General features: G+C 45.3%; 1 long non-coding RNA gene across 1 annotated transcript; it reads right to left on the bottom strand.

Annotated features, from left to right (window-relative positions):
* Positions 1-6,052: 6,052 nt before the first annotated feature.
* On the bottom strand, positions 6,053-15,001 carry LOC114155398 (uncharacterized). Its single transcript, XR_003597732.1, has 2 exons — positions 14,669-15,001; positions 6,053-6,789 (listed from the first exon to the last, which is right to left on the bottom strand). It is a non-coding gene; the product is annotated as an uncharacterized LOC114155398 (long non-coding RNA).
* Positions 15,002-16,312: the final 1,311 nt, after the last annotated feature.

Consider the following 16,312-nt stretch of genomic DNA (forward strand, 5'->3'; position numbering starts at 1 on the left):
ATGATCTGGTCACAAGCTGAAAAAAAATCTTTTCCTTACTTCAACCCTCAGGTTCAGGCTGTTTTCTATTTCTCAGAGCACAAAACTGAGTATATTTCTCCTTGTGTCATCATCAAACAAGCATCAGTGTTTTGACATATGCTGCAGAAATATCCAAAATAGCACAAAGTGACACCTTTGGCAAGTCCCTCCCTTGGCATACACTCCCTCAGTTTGCCTGCTGCTTTCCCTACTCTTAGCTAAAAGTAATTGCTTTACTTGACACAGTTGCAAAATGCAGACGTGTTTTGTGCACATAATCCAACCCTTTCAAATGTTTTTCTTTAACATATTTGTCAAGAAAGGAGTCTTTAAAGGTGAGGACAAACCAGAAGGTAGCATCTTGTGGCGTCTTGCTTTTATTTTCTTAACTCAGGACACGGGGAGGTTACACTTGGATAGACACTGACATACAAAGTACCCAGACAAGAATCCCACCCAGACAAGGACGCAACTCAAACTTAAATACTACGGGGAACAAGTGAGGAGAATAACTAATCCTCAGACACGGGTGACACGCAAGGGCTAAATTAACAGAGAGAGAGACCTGGAGAACAACCTAGGTCAAAATAAAACCTGACATTTGACAGGACACACATATGAAACAAAAATAAAACACACAACACCTCAATATACTGACATCATGACAATATAGTCAGGTCAAAACCTCAAATTTTTAACATTTATGGCTTCTCATTGGAAATGTATGCGATGTACCAACACAAAGTGTGTAATTGTGAAGTAGAAGCCCCCCTTGAGCCATACATTTTTAAAAACAACAGTAAAACTGCAAATCTATACCATCTTTCCAAATCTAAAGATCCATGCTTCCAATCAATCGGGATTACTGAAAACATACCTGAAGCTCTACTGCTGCGGTAACATTTCCACTGCATTGCTAGTAAACTCTCATTCACACTTATGAAAAAATATAAACATTTTTCACGAAAAGTATGTTTAGAACATTGATCCTGCTATTTGGATCTGGGACTCAACGCAACAGTGCATTATGGACAAACATAAATAAAATTATTCCATGTCAATGAGATTAGGTAAAGTTTTCCCAACTGTTTCAAAACGTTTATTTTAAAACGTTTATTTTTATTATTAGTTTAGACAGTAAAATAAAATCAGTGATCTCTCATTTGAAACATTTGATGGGTTCTGGTACAAAGTTATTTCATAAACATGAAATAATATTTCTCACATTTTTTTTCTTCTTGTGTCATATTTATTCAAAGACATGTATAAAAGATGCGAGTAATCACAACATCTTGTCATGTCCCAGACGCTGAGACAATCATTACTGTTTACACAGGAAGTCTCTGCTTACAGGCATTACACTCCACGGGAGCTTTAGTGACGCTGGTGGGTGGATCATACTAACCACTTGTGTCTGGGTTGTAAACAGTGAAACCAGCAGAAACAACTTGCGAAAAAGTGAAGAAAATTCCCCGGTGGTTGCTGTTAGCCCCGCTAGCACAACAAACCACAAATATTATTATTATAACAATGTCAGTTTAGATGTTGTTCATCTAGATTAAGATCTACCTCAAGATAAAACAGGAGGTCTATGGCAAAACCTTATTAACTTCTGATTTATAAATAAGAGAGTGTGTTTCTGAGACATGAGCTCCAAGTCTCCCAATACTGGCTTTGCTCAGCCTCCTTTTTTTTTTAAAATTCTCATTGTAAACAATTTAAATTGAGCGAGACTGAAAGCAGGGTAATTTCACACGCAGATGTGTCTTCGAATCTAGTGACCGATTCACACACTGATGACAGCTTCATAATCTAAACTATGTGCACTCTCACACTCACTCCTTTATTACTGTGTAGTTGAACCGGTAAAGCAGGAACACCTGATGCGCGACAACTTTGTGATCTCTTCCACCCACAGATGCTCATAAAGAGGGATTTATCTCCAAGCATGAGGAACATGGCAACAGATTCTTTCACTTTGCCTTGTCTGTCCTTATATTACTCAGGAGAAAAGATTTTTTTTTTTAAACTGTCTTTCTGCAAAGTTTGTTGTTGTGATCAATGAGGCCTGGATTGCAATATTGTCCTATATGTCTACAACAGGTGACTTCTTCCCCTATAGCCTTTGGAGTGCAGTGTGTACGTTTTACAAGACCTTCTGTCATGATCTGTGTTTTTCCTTGTTTATTTAGAGTTTTCTGTGTCGTTAAGTCTCTTCGTTGTCCTGTCCTCCCCTTGATTGTTCCCAGGTGTGTCTCGTTTCTATGATTACCCTCCCGTGTATTTAACTCCACCTGTGTCCTTTGTTCCTCGTCGGGTCCTCGTCAATGTTAGCTTCTGTGTCGTCAATGTTAGCTTCTGTGTCGTCAATGTTTAGTCTCTTCGTGTTCAGTGTGTGTTACTCCTGCTCGTTGTTTGGACTAAGTTATTTTCATTAAAACATCATATTCATCATACCTGGGTCCGCTGCATCTGCCTCACCACTCTCACCACCCGCACTTCCTGACAGAAGGACCCGACCAAAAGTACGGTGAGGCACGCTAATTACATCATGGACCCAGGGGGCTTGCGGAAAACCATAAAGGACTATGTCGAAGAGGTGGCAAGGCCATACTCTGCCCGTCACCGCCTGAATATAGCCACACGCTTGGTGATTATGCTGGACGAATGGATCCCGCGACTTCCGCATCTGGGGCTGGCGGAGTTGCAACAGGAGGCAGAGAGGGAGTGCCTGACGGCGGCTGCCGTGCTGAGAGGTAACCCTCTGCCTCCCAATCCGCACAGTTTCTCCGCCAGCCCAGATCCAGCTCCAGCTCCGGGACCAGCACCCCCAACCGGCGCAGACGGCGCACCGGAGACCGTTCCAGCCGGCGTTCCTGCCGGCGCACCGGAGACCGTTCCAGCCGGCGTTCCTGCCGGCGCACCGGAGGCCGTTCCAGCCGGCGTTCCTGCCGGCGCACCGGAGGCCGTTCCAGCCGGCGTTCCTGCCGGCGCACCGGAGGCCGTTCCAGCCGGCGTTCCTGCCGGCGCACCGGAGGCCGTTCCAGCCGGCGTTCCTGCCGGCGCACCGGAGGCCGTTCCAGCCGGCGTTCCTGCCGGCGCACCGGAGGCCGTTCCAGCCGGCGTTCCTGCCGGCGCACCGGAGGCCGTTCCAGCCGGCGTTCCTGCCGGCGCACCGGAGGCCGTTCCAGCCGGCGTTCCTGCCGGCGCACCGGAGGCCGTTCCAGCCGGCGTTCCTGCCGGCGCACCGGAGGCCGAATCAGCCGGCGTTCCTGCCGGCGCACCGGAGGCCGAATCAGCCGGCGTTCCTGCCGGCGCACCGGAGGCCGAATCAGCCGGCGTTCCAGCCGGCGCACCCGAGGCCGAATCAGCCGGCGTTCCAGCCGGCGCACCCGAGGCCGAATCAGCCGGCGTTCCAGCCGGCGCACCCGAGGCCGAATCAGCCGGCGTTCCAGCCGGCGCACCCGAGGCCGAATCAGCCGGCGTTCCAGCCGGCGCACCCGAGGCCGAATCAGCCGGCGTTCCAGCCGGCGCACCCGAGGCCGAATCAGCCGGCGTTCCAGCCGGCGCACCCGAGGCCGAATCAGCCGGCGTTCCAGCCGGCGCACCCGAGGCCGAATCAGCCGGCGTTCCAGCCGGCGCACCCGAGGCCGAATCAGCCGGCGTTCCAGCCGGCGCACCCGAGGCCGAATCAGCCGGCGTTCCAGCCGGCGCACCCGAGGCCGAATCAGCCGGCGTTCCAGCCGGCGCACCCGAGGCCGAATCAGCCGGCGTTCCAGCCGGCGCACCCGAGGCCGAATCAGCCGGCGTTCCAGCCGGCGCACCCGAGGCCGAATCAGCCGGCGTTCCAGCCGGCGCACCCGAGGCCGAATCAGCCGGCGTTCCAGCCGGCGCACCCGAGGCCGAGTCAGCCGGCGTTCCAGCCGGCGCACCCGAGGCCGAATCAGCCGGCGTTCCAGCCGGCGCACCCGAGGCCGAATCAGCCGGCGTTCCAGCCGGCGCACCCGAGGCCGAATCAGCCGGCGTTCCAGCCGGCGCACCCGAGGCCGAATCAGCCGGCGTTCCAGCCGGCGCACCCGAGGCCGAATCAGCCGGCGTTCCAGCCGGCGCACCCGAGGCCGAATCAGCCGGCGTTCCAGCCGGCGTTCCTGCCGGCGCACCGGAGGCCGTTCCAGCCGGCGTTCCTGCCGAGACCCTGACCTCCAGCGTTCCACCCGAGACCCTGACCTCCAGCGTTCCACCCGAGACCCTGACCTCCAGCGTTCCACCCGAGACCCTGACCTCCAGCGTTCCACCCGAGACCCTGACCTCCAGCGTTCCACCCGAGACCCTGACCTCCAGCGTTCCACCCGAGACCCTGACCTCCAGCGTTCCACCCGAGACCCTGACCTCCAGCGTTCCACCCGAGACCCTGACCTCCAGCGTTCCTCCAGAGACCCTGACCTCCAGCGTTCCTCCAGAGACCCTGACCCTCTGCGTTCCCTCCGAGACCCTGACCCTCTGCGTTCCCTCCGAGACCCTGACCCTCTGCGTTCCCTCCGAGACCCTGACCCTCTGCGTTCCCTCCGAGACCCTGACCCCCTGCGTTCCTCACAAGACTCCCAGTGTTCCGACTCAGACCCCCGGCGTTCCCACCGAGACCCCCTGTGCTCCACCAGAGACCCTGCCTCGGGGGGCTCATCATCGCCACCTCCCGGGCCGCGGACAGCCGCTGGACCGCCTCCTGGGGTCCCGCCTCTGTGGTTCCCGCCTTCAGCGCCGCGGACGGCCGCCGGACCGCCTCCGTGGTTCCCGCCTCCAGCCCCGCGGACGGCCGCCGGACCGCCTCCGTGGTTTCCGCCTCCAGCGCCGCGGACGGCCGCCGGACCGCCTCCGTGGTTTCCGCCTCCAGCGCCGCGGACGGCCGCCGGACCGCCTCCGTGGTTCCCGCCTCCAGCGCCGCGGACGGCCGCCGGACCGCCTCCGTGGTTCCCGCCTCCAGCGCCGCGGACGGCCGCCGGACCGCCTCCGTGGTTCCCGCCTCCAGCCCCGCGGACGGCCGCCGGACCGCCTCCGTGGTTCCCGCCTCCAGCCCCGCGGACGGCCGCCGGACCGCCTCCGTGGTTCCCGCCTCCAGCGCCGCGGACGGCCGCCGGACCGCCTCCGTGGTTCCCGCCTCCAGCGCTGCGGACGGCCGCCGGACCGCCTCCGTGGTTCCCGCCTCCAGCGCTGCGGACGGCCGCCGGACCGCCTCCGTGGTTCCCGCCTCCAGCGCTGCGGACGGCCGCCAGACCACCTCCGTGGTTCCCGCCGCGCGGACGACCGCCGGACCACCTCCGTGGTTCCCGCCTCCTTTGCCTCCGCCCACCCTGTGGGTAGTTTTTTGTTGTTTTTGGACTCTTGGCCCTTCTTGTTTTTCCGCCCACGATGGTGGGTTGTTTTTTTTTTTTTTTTTTTTGTTGACTCTGGCCCGCCGTCCGGCACCCCTCCACCCACCCTTGCTGGGTTTTTTGGTTGTTTTTTTTTTCTTGGGCGTCTGGTAGCCGCCCTTGAGGGGGGGGGTACTGTCATGATCTGTGTTTTTCCTTGTTTATTTAGAGTTTTCTGTGTCGTTAAGTCTCTTCGTTGTCCTGTCCTCCCCTTGATTGTTCCCAGGTGTGTCTCGTTTCTATGATTACCCTCCCGTGTATTTAACTCCACCTGTGTCCTTTGTTCCTCGTCGGGTCCTCGTCAATGTTAGCTTCTGTGTCGTCAATGTTTAGTCTCTTCGTGTTCAGTGTGTGTTACTCCTGCTCGTTGTTTGGACTAAGTTATTTTCATTAAAACATCATATTCATCATACCTGGGTCCGCTGCATCTGCCTCACCACTCTCACCACCCGCACTTCCTGACACCTTCATATTAAATGCTTTCCATTTTCCCTTTAGGTTGCAAGAAATTAATTCTGGCTTGAAGAAAACAACTTATTTTCTAGATTTCCTGAGGAGGACTTTTGATGTGTGTTTTGTGTTTAGTTGCTGAGGACGCAAACGTAAGCAAGAGAAAGGTGGTCTCATGGTGAAAATATGCTTTTATTGAATAACGAAAAAGTAAAGAAATTAATGAATTTAAGAACCAAACTACAGAGTCCAAAGCATCAAGACAGCAGGATACAATTAGATTTTTCAAAATGATTACAAGATTTTTTTTTGTTTTGTTTTAATAATCTTATATCTTTATGCCTAGTACAAAAAGGGACAGCAGCAATAAATATGTTCAGGCATATTTCAAATGAATCAAATTAACATAATGAAAAGTTGGAAACATTTTTCATTGAAACATTAATTTTGTTACAAAATGTTCTACATGTCGACTCATTTCATTTCTTTATCAGTATTGCCAATAGTTGCATGTTTGATTTAAATTGCCAAAAACTAGAAGATCCCTCATAAATGAAAACAAATGTACTTTTAGGGCACTCTTATGAACAAAAATCCAACATATGATACTTTTATTACCTCTTTAGAGAAGGCCAGATTTTGATTAATAAAAATATATATATAATGTCATTTGACACAGGGGCAGCTGTAAAGTGAGGATTCTGGTCAGAAAGTCTGTGACTTGATAGGATTCCTATGTTCCAGAGACTCAATCCATCATCAGAAGGGCAGACAGAGTGGTCTTGTGTTGCAGGCAGCTCCACTGGCTGCAACACAAGACACGAGTGGTAGGAAGAGGCAGGACCCATGTCCTGTGTTGCAGCCTCTGGCCCAGCCAACGAGTCACCTTCAGACCTGGACAGCCGATCCACTGTGAAGAGGAAAACAGAGGAAATAAATTTGAGAGGGGAGCTGGAAGGGACACCAGATAAAGTCGGTTACAATGGATTCTGTATTAGAGAGACATGGGAAGAAGATGAGGAAATTTTGGAGGTGCAGAAAGAGAACGAAATGACAATCCAATAAGGGGAGGAAATGAACACAGAGTACTAGAACATAAGGAAAATCCTAATGGAGAGTGAATGAAAGCAATGAAGAGAGGGCCAAATGGGGCACTGCACCTCCACAGACTCCACATTTATCACTTGGCGAATAAAAATAACCTTTTTTCACCTTACAATGAGGGTTCTGGCATTCCTGGCTACATCTTATATTCACTGCGCTCGACAGCTGGAGAAAAACGTTCCTCTGGCCTAAATTGCTTTACTAGAAGGTTAATAACTACCAGTCACTCAGGCCCACAGAGATATGTCTGCTCAGAAGCCCTGCGGTGGAATCGGTGCATGTCATTGGAAAAAAGATTAAATTGTCGTGATAGGTATGCAATACGCATTGGAAAGAAACTGAAGGCTAATGTAAAAATTTGATATGTGGGCAAACCAAGCCAATGGATACACTATCCATTGGTCTCATGGATAAGTCAGTGTAGTGCCCAGAACACCTAAGATCTGACTTTCAATTCACTGCACAGGTTTTCACCAGGTCCCTTTAAAATATCCTTGACAAACCTTATAATTAATCACAGCTACTTTTTATTTCACATCCAAATCTGACTGTTTTTAGAACCTAAAAGAGCTGCAGTCAACAATGTTAGCCTGAAAAATCAGACATTGTTATTTTGGTGATTTGGAGTTTGTTTTTGTTTTTAAACGGGTCTGAATCCGAAGCATTTGGACATTCCCAATGGGACACAGACCAGAGTCATTCTCCCAGATATCTCCTCTGCTGAAACAAAACTTCTCTCCAGTTAAAACAGAGGAAAAGAAAGATATCCTGGAATCTCTATGGTTCAGAGAAAGTAAAATGTTATGCCTGATTTACCGTGGGCACTTGCCAATTACAGTTCTGCAAAGTCAAATTTATTCTTTGGTTTTATTCACCTTTCTTTTCCTCCCAAACCTTACCTTGAGATTACCATTAGGTATTAAAAGTTGAACATCTGTTAAACTTCTTTCTTTGTCTAACAAGAAACAAAAGAAACCATCCTTCTGACTGGACTTCAATCAGATTAGGAGACTGAGATATCTAAGACCATTAACATAGTTTGATCTAGCTATTAAATAACTAGAAGGTGAACATCTAGAACATCCCAAAGCCTCTTGTTACTCTGTGATTGTCTGTTGCTATCTCTAGGGGAGTTTGTAATGTAACTGTCATTAAAAGGTCAAAGCTTAGTGAACTCTAAGTTTGTGTATCATTAACAAAGGTCAAAAAATGTCATGACTGCATGACATTCCTTTTGCAGATAGGCAAAGGGAACGTCAAAAGACCAAAACAATTTTTCCCCCTGACATTTCTTCAGAAATTACTGCTGTGGTGTGCTTTTTTGTCCCATCTTCCAGCCCTATCAAAGACTCTCTCATCAGCCTGACGGGTTAAAACCAGGCTTCTGATTTCACGACGCTGTATGGCGAAGCAATTACACGACTATTTTTCCTCCCGCCTAGTTCAGTGCATGAAAATGGCTCCAACCTAGATTTGAAACCACAGGGACATGAACTCAGAGGACAGATGAAAAGGAGATGAAGGACAGAGTGTCCAAAAAAAAAAATAGCGAGACTAGAGAACCAAGGGCAAAATGCCATTCGTGCAACCCGTATTATTTTCTCAAAAATGCAAGAGAGGGAACATAATTTGGAAGAAAAATGTAGAGCTTAGATTGTGAGGCATGTGGGTGTATGTGAGACTGTTTTGAATTTGATTTTAGATGCATTTGCAATGGTAAGACAAAATGAAAGAGGCTCGGAAAACATAGAGGTGACCAATAGCTCAAATCTAAAGGACATCAAATCTCACATTTCTGCAATCAAACTTTACAGAACAATCATCAAAAACAGAATTTTTGCAATAACAAAACAAATCTTCCATTCCTGAGGCAGTGCCTTTCAATCCCACTGGAAAAAGCAATTATTAAACGATTGATTATGATTAAAAATAACTAGAGCTTTTGCTCCGTGAGAAGGACAATGATCAGACAGTGAACTGCAGCAATTGTGAGCATTGTGCATCCCCTTATAGAAGATTCCACCCTATTCAAAGATTCACACAAAAGGAACCTGACAATGGTGCATTGTGCCAGTGGTAACAATGGCCTGGCTCCTCTGATTGCAATGAGATACAGAGGCAGAATTCATGCATGCAGATGAGGAAATTCAGCCTGCACAGTATGATTCCAACATACATGAGGAAATATTCTAAGAGAGAGAAGCAAACTCAATTTTCCAAATTTACATAACGCCTGTGCCCCTGTCTTGCTCCTTTTCAGTCCGAGATTCATGTTCATTCACAAAATAACAGGATTAACGTGGTGGAGCAAAGACAGAAGAAAACAAATACAAACTGCAAGATAAATGGCAAACAGACAAACAGTTATCTGCAACAGATAACAGCATTAATCTTTATAGGCAGTGGTGATTTCTCCTGATCTTACAGTCTGGTTCAAAAGTACGTTCACCGCTTGAATGTTTCAGAATTTCCACAGTGCAGCCACAAATCTTAGTATATTTTATTGGGATTGTACTTTATGTGATAGACCAACATAAAGTAGTGCAGAATTGAGAAGAGGAAGGACAATGATTCATGGCTTTGTTTATTTTTTTATTACTCTTATAAATAAAAGTGTAAAAATTGTGATGTGCATTATTTCCAGCATTTTTCCTTGTACACCAGTTTTGTTGTTTTTATGTTATTTTCTATCCGCTGAGTCTGTTGTGTCATTCGGAGACCAAGAAGATACAATAAATATATACAATATATCGCAACTACACGTTCTTTATCCTGCTGCAACTCAACTGCATTATCTACTATAAGTATCCATCCATCCATCCATCCATTGTCTGTTCACCCTTGTCCCTAATGGGGTCGGGAGGGTTGCTGGTGCCCATCTCCAGCTACGTTCCAGGCGGGAGGCGGGGTACACCCTGGACAGGTCGTCAGTCTGTCGCAGGGCAACACAAAGACATACAGGACAAACAACCATTCACACACACACACACACACACCTAGGAAGAATTTAGATAGACCAATTAACCTAACAGTCTACTATAAGTATTACTTTCATAAATTTTACACTTAAAAAGATTGATTTTAGTCTTCACAAGAATGGCATTTGCACACAACTTTATATACAATATTTTTCTTCTATCTGATTGTATCACTTTCAAATATTAAGTCAGATGTTATGATTAGTCACGCAGTACTTGAGTCGTCTTGTACCGATTACTGTTTTACTTCAGTCATTTCTTGAATACCTACTTTTTACTTTAATTTTAGTAAAAATATGTTGAAGTAGTGCTCTTACTGAAGTACAATTTTTGGCTACTCTACTCTGATAACCGTGCATAGATGTTGATCTCGGTTAAGTCCTACATTATCTAGTCTCCTTTTTGTTGATGTCTGAGTAATAATGTAGGTTAAATGATTACAAATCATCATTGGATATTTTGATGTTCTGTTTGTTGCTCGTCTGACAGCTCACTGAGATATATTTTTTTACATGTAAAGCAGCCAAGAATGATCTGATCACTCACAGTGAATTTTAATACAAGGATAAAATTGTAGATTTTAACCGTTTCAACTTGCGTCCTAATCAGGCAAAGCTGATGTTGATACAAAGTAAGGGAAGGGCCATTATTACTGGTTTACGTGCTGTTTTGTACTTGCAGCTGTAAAAAAATCCAACATGTTGTCTAGGGAATTAATATTATTGGTAGAAAGTTGTGCCTGGCTGAAGGATCTGCCATCCTGTCTCTATCTCCAAGCAAACCTGTCCTCACTCAGCCAACTGGACCAACCCTTAAGACAAAAATCCTCCATCAGTCATTCAGTATTTTCCTTAGCTCCATCAAAAATTTAAAATTACTCCATTATAGTGCAAGCTATTTAAATAAACACTATACCTGGATCTAGAAAGACGTACACAAAGTTGCGTGCCACAATTGTTCCCCTCTGTCCCTTGTCTTGGCTCTCCTGTGAATGCCTCACCATTGTGTTAGGTTATTTGTGCTGGGACTATCCTATTTGAGGAACCACTCTTTGTAGAGCACCTTTGTTTTTCTTAATACAGTATTTTGAATGGAAAACATACTCTGTATGTACTCAAGCTCGTGCAAACTGATGCATCAGCCAGTGCACAGATCAAAGAGTGATGTACACACAGGCACATACCTTGTTCAGAAAGACAGAAACACTCATCCTCTTGTACCCAAAGTTGGTGTTCAATGGAAAAATATACTTTAAGGGAAATATGTAACAAGGCCAAACAACTGGAAAAACTTATGAAGTGTTCACATTTTTTCACAAAGAGAAAAAAACCCCACTGGACATAAAAATGAAATCTTTTAGGTTTTTATATGTGCAGCTTTCAGTAACACTTGAAGTGACTCGACCTTCTTCACAACTAATCTCCATGGGGTAATCACTTCAAATGTTGAATATAAAATTATACTTTTCTTGAAGATTGGCTTCGGAAAAAAGCTACTTAAAGGCCTCCGGCTATTGATTACAGTGGAAATCAGGCAGAACGTGAAAGATTATACTCTGGAAGTAACATCTGAATGTTGGATAATCATCAGTAAAGTATGGACTACTTCCAAGCTGCACATAGACAAGAATCATTCCCGATCAAGTAAAGCATTGACCTTGTCCCTCTCCTCTGTGATAATTACATCCCAAGTAGATTGCATCTGAAGAACTTGTGCTCTCAGACACTAAGTAAAAAATGAGAAACACTTCAATAAGTCGATTTCTAGAAAAATCTGATTATATGCACACAGCAAAAAAAAAAGGAAAAGAAAAACACTGAACATTAGCTGTTGTTAATTTGTATACCAAGCTGCATAATTACACTCATTACTGAACAAACCCACCAGTGTTCCAGGCAATATACAGAAAGTTATAGCTCTGCAGAGGAATGACCTCAGACGGATGAATAACTGTGATTCGCATCAGTATGCAGGAGAAAACCGACTGAAGGGGACCCTCAGGTTGTAATAGCTGCATGACTGGCTGAGTGAGAAAAGTCATCACAAAGACACTGAGTGTACCCACACAAATGCATGCATTTAGGCACACTCACAGAGCAGCGCAGGGCCTTTTCTTCTGAGCTCTCTCAGCACAATCGGAGGCGGTGTTGCGTTTCAGAGGCGACAGCTGACTCTGTGGCTGCTGCTGCAGCTAATAGTGACACTGGCATTTCCCTGCAAATGCTGACGCGACACTTTTGAGGGTGCCTCTTCTCTTTCTGCTGGTGAAAGAAGAGCCCTCTTAGTCCTGCCTTATCCGGGTTATGACCCTGTGTGTGTGTCAATAGCACAGTCACGGGTACAGCCTCCATCATCCACAAGGCACTTTAAAAATCCCCTTTCACCCATTTTAAACATACACACATCAAAGATGTCCAGTTTTTTCTGGTTTTAAAAAAGTCAAAGTGCTCCAACTTTCATGGCAACCTGACAACCTGTTATGCTGCTCATCATAATTTCAGGGTAAGTGTGATGTTGAGCCATTTTTTGCAGAGAACAAAGCCACAAAATTCTGTTTATTTTTGTCAATGTCATATATGACAGACTAATACCAAATAGTGGCGCATTTGAGTGCCCTACAATCAATACTTTTTAGAACTACCTTGCACTGCAATTACAGCTGTAAGTCTTTTGGCATATGTCTCAAAGTGTCATGTATTGTGGCTGCTAAAGAACCCAAATAGAGGGAGGAGGAAGGCAAGATCATGTAGAAATAGTTTCTTGGATGATAATAGTGAAAAGGGTGCAGAAGAGACTCACAGTACTGAGTAGAGAGCATAAAACCAATAAGGTGTAAACTGAAACAGGAGAGCCCCACTGTGACAGAGCAACCCAGAGAGAGAGAGAGAGAAAAACAGTGGAATATCAGGAAAATGAAGAGGCATTGCAGGTTAAGTGGATATGGAACATCTGTGGATGAAATATCACACTGGGAGAGAAAGGGTCATGAAAGCTACAAAAAACACAGGAGCAGTACTAACATTGGAAAATATGGGCATAAGTTAAATGATAAACTGGTCTTTACTGAAAAAGATGCAATGTAAAAATGAAAGCGATCATTTGAAATTACATGATTAACTGAAAAAAGGTGGAAAGCAAAAGCGACAATGTGGAATCAGACTCTACTGATTATGGCATTTAAAGTGTTGCACAGCTAGAGATTTACTCATGATTCTTTGCAAAATAGCTCAATCTCAGGTAGATTGGATGAAGAAGTCTATGCAGAGAATTCCCAAGGATTCTCAACTAGATTTAAGTATGGACTTTGACTGGGTCATTCTATCTTGCTTTGATGTATATGACTCAACTCTGGATGCAGCTGTATGTTTAATGTCATTTGTGGTTAGTGGACCTCCATCTCAGTCTGACGTCCTTTGCAGCATCTAACAGAATTGCCCTGTATTTAGCTCCCTGCAGTTTTTCATGAACACAGACCACATTCGAGGTGCCTGTTGTAGAGAACTCCACTGGATTATACTGCCACCAACCCCAAGATGACAGATTAAGAGTCATGTGCAATGATAACTTTATTGCACTCACAGAGTTTTGATTGTAGAACTTTAATAAGTTCAAAGTCTCCACTTACCAGAGCATCTTCTTTCCCATGTTTCCATTTGTCCTTATTTAGATAAAAGTCAAATGTAGAGTGTACACAACTAAGAATTGTCCCGCCAACAAATTCTCCCACCTGAGATGAGAATCTTTGCAGCTCCTCCAGAGTAGCATGGATCGGTTCTGCTTCTTTGATTAATGCTATGGCTTTCAGTGTTTTAGGTATGATTAGTAGGGGCTGGAATGCAAATGGACAAGACATTTCAGATTTCTATTTATTCTTCAAAAGTATACACTGCTTTGTTTCTGTCTATGGCATAATCAAAATAAAGCAAATTGAACTTTGTTGTTTCTTTTAAAAGGCACTGGGTGCCTTAACGACACGTCCGTGTCACTGAGAGGAAAGAAAACTACTTTCCGTCTCAAGTCCTGGAGCGATTTCCTTCTAGAGGCGCTTCACACTACACCGACTGGGGATGTGGTCACGCTCTGAACATCATTTCCAGCCTTCCTGCCTGGGTCTGTGTGTGTGCGTGTGTGTTTCCCTCCCCCAGTCTGACCCTCCTTTAGAGTCAATTTAAACCTGCAGTGAGGGCGAATCCCTTCATCCGCGAGCTACGCTCTATTTCAATCATTTGTGAGCGCTGACATTGCCTGATAAAGAGGATTTACTGGCCGACAAAGTGAAGAGCAATCCTTCACACTACCTTACTCCATCGGTTTCTGTAAGCACTATATGTTCCGATGATTTAATAGCTGGCCAGCGCCTGGTGACAGCTGCCATCTCCATCCATCCACTAATTCAAGAGCGCACGCATCTGGATAGAGATAGCGGAACTTGAGGGGAACAAATACATATCATGCTAATATAAATATGAAACCAGAAACTAGACTTACTATAATTTCCACATTTATTCGGCTACAGACCACCAAAGTTGAAGTAAGTAAATAAAAAAATGGGGGGGAAAAATAGTAGTTTAGAAATGATGTCATCAGACATTTCTGCTTTACAATGAATTCCCAGATAAATGCGAACAAACGCAACCTTGTTGAAATGCTGACATAAATCGTCTATTTTTTATATATATATATTTATACGGTGTAAAAACGACCTACCGTCTGAAAGATGTGAATAAAAGTCGCCGCTCATCTCTTTTGCACATTGGCGGTATTTGCTGTATATTGTTTCTGGCGTTAAGTCTGTCCAAACCCCTTTGTGTCGTCTCTCCTGTCCTCTCACGGTCCCTGCTCCTGTGTCTGCCTGAGTTCTTCTGTTACAGCCTATCCAAAGGTGCGCACTCGCACAGACACACAGCCTCTCTCTCCCTCCCCGATGCTTCTTCGAACTATCCAGTTTCACTCCAGCTCCTTCTTTCTGAATTCCCTCAAAATACACTCCGCAACAATTTCCAGCAGAAGCATAAGCGAGGGAGTTATACTCGCTGGGATAGCCAGTGCGTATGCAAACTCTTAAAAAAAAAATAATGCGCAGAGTGCGGATATAGGGATGTCAATACAGCTATTCCAATATTATCCAATGATAGTGATTCTCATTGTCCAATAAGATTTAAGAAGTGCTGTGACATCAAAGATGATTGTGCCAGAAAAGACTGCTGAGGAAACTTTGAAGTTGTCAATTAGGATGTTAATCTAATGTTGGTGTTGGGTTGTCTTGATGACAAATGAGAAGGTGATAATGTAACTTCTGATTGGTCTCAGCATTAGATAAAACTAATGCTGATTGATGAATACGAGGAAAAGCAACCTTAAAACAACCCACTAATAAGCATGGTGAAGGTTGTATCATAATGTGGGCCTTTCTCATTCCAAAAGCCCAGAGAAATTTGTCAGAACAAATAATAAACTCATTAACAAAAACAGGTGATTTTAAAAAGACAAGACAAGTAAAATTCTGCCATTACTGAGTATCAGCTGGTAAATGATGCAACTAAATTAAAACAGAAGTGGATTATTTGACACAAAATAGACCAAAATTGAAATGATATTCTGCTGAGACTCCTATGCGCACACAACCATCTCCAGGGTTTATAAAGAGTAGTCCTAAAAAGAGAAAACATCCAGTGGGCATCTGTTGTTTGGACCAAGATGCCTAGTTGAAGTCAGGTCTCAGTTGAAAAGGAAAACGGTAAGTATACAGAAGGCCATCTCCCAAAACACAACTTGTTTTGAAAGAAAGAAAGAATGACAGACTAACACCAAATAGTGGTGCACTTGAGCCAGACCACACAGGATGTTACTCTCATCCACTAAAAACAAAACACAGAGGCTACAGTTTACACAGGCTCACCAAAGTTGTACAATAACACACTGGAAAAACATTGCCTGCCCTGACATGTCTTCATTTCAGCTACCGCATCCAGATGTTTGGGTTAGAATTTGACTTAAAACACGTGAAAGGATGGATCCATCCTGTCTTATCGTGATATCAGCTGAGCAGTGTTTAAATGGCTTTGGCTAACTTGCGGATAATGTTGATCTCTTTCTGACCACAGTGTGGCCATCTTCTGATGGCCACATCTCAAACAATGAGTAATGGCATCCATGGCAACCAGATCTCAAATCAGATCTCACTCAGGGATGGAATGGAATATGGTGGAATGGTGGAATGGAAGATTTACACCATAATTATTCAGCTGACAAATGTACAACAAGTTCATGGTGCTATAGACTAAAATCTCAGGGGAATGTTTTCAAAAATATTGTAGAATTAAAGCCATGAATAATGGCAGTTCTGAAGGC

The sequence above is a fragment of the Xiphophorus couchianus genome, chromosome 13, assembly GCF_001444195.1.
Source record: "Xiphophorus couchianus chromosome 13, X_couchianus-1.0, whole genome shotgun sequence".
NCBI classification, from domain to species: domain Eukaryota; kingdom Metazoa; phylum Chordata; class Actinopteri; order Cyprinodontiformes; family Poeciliidae; genus Xiphophorus; species Xiphophorus couchianus.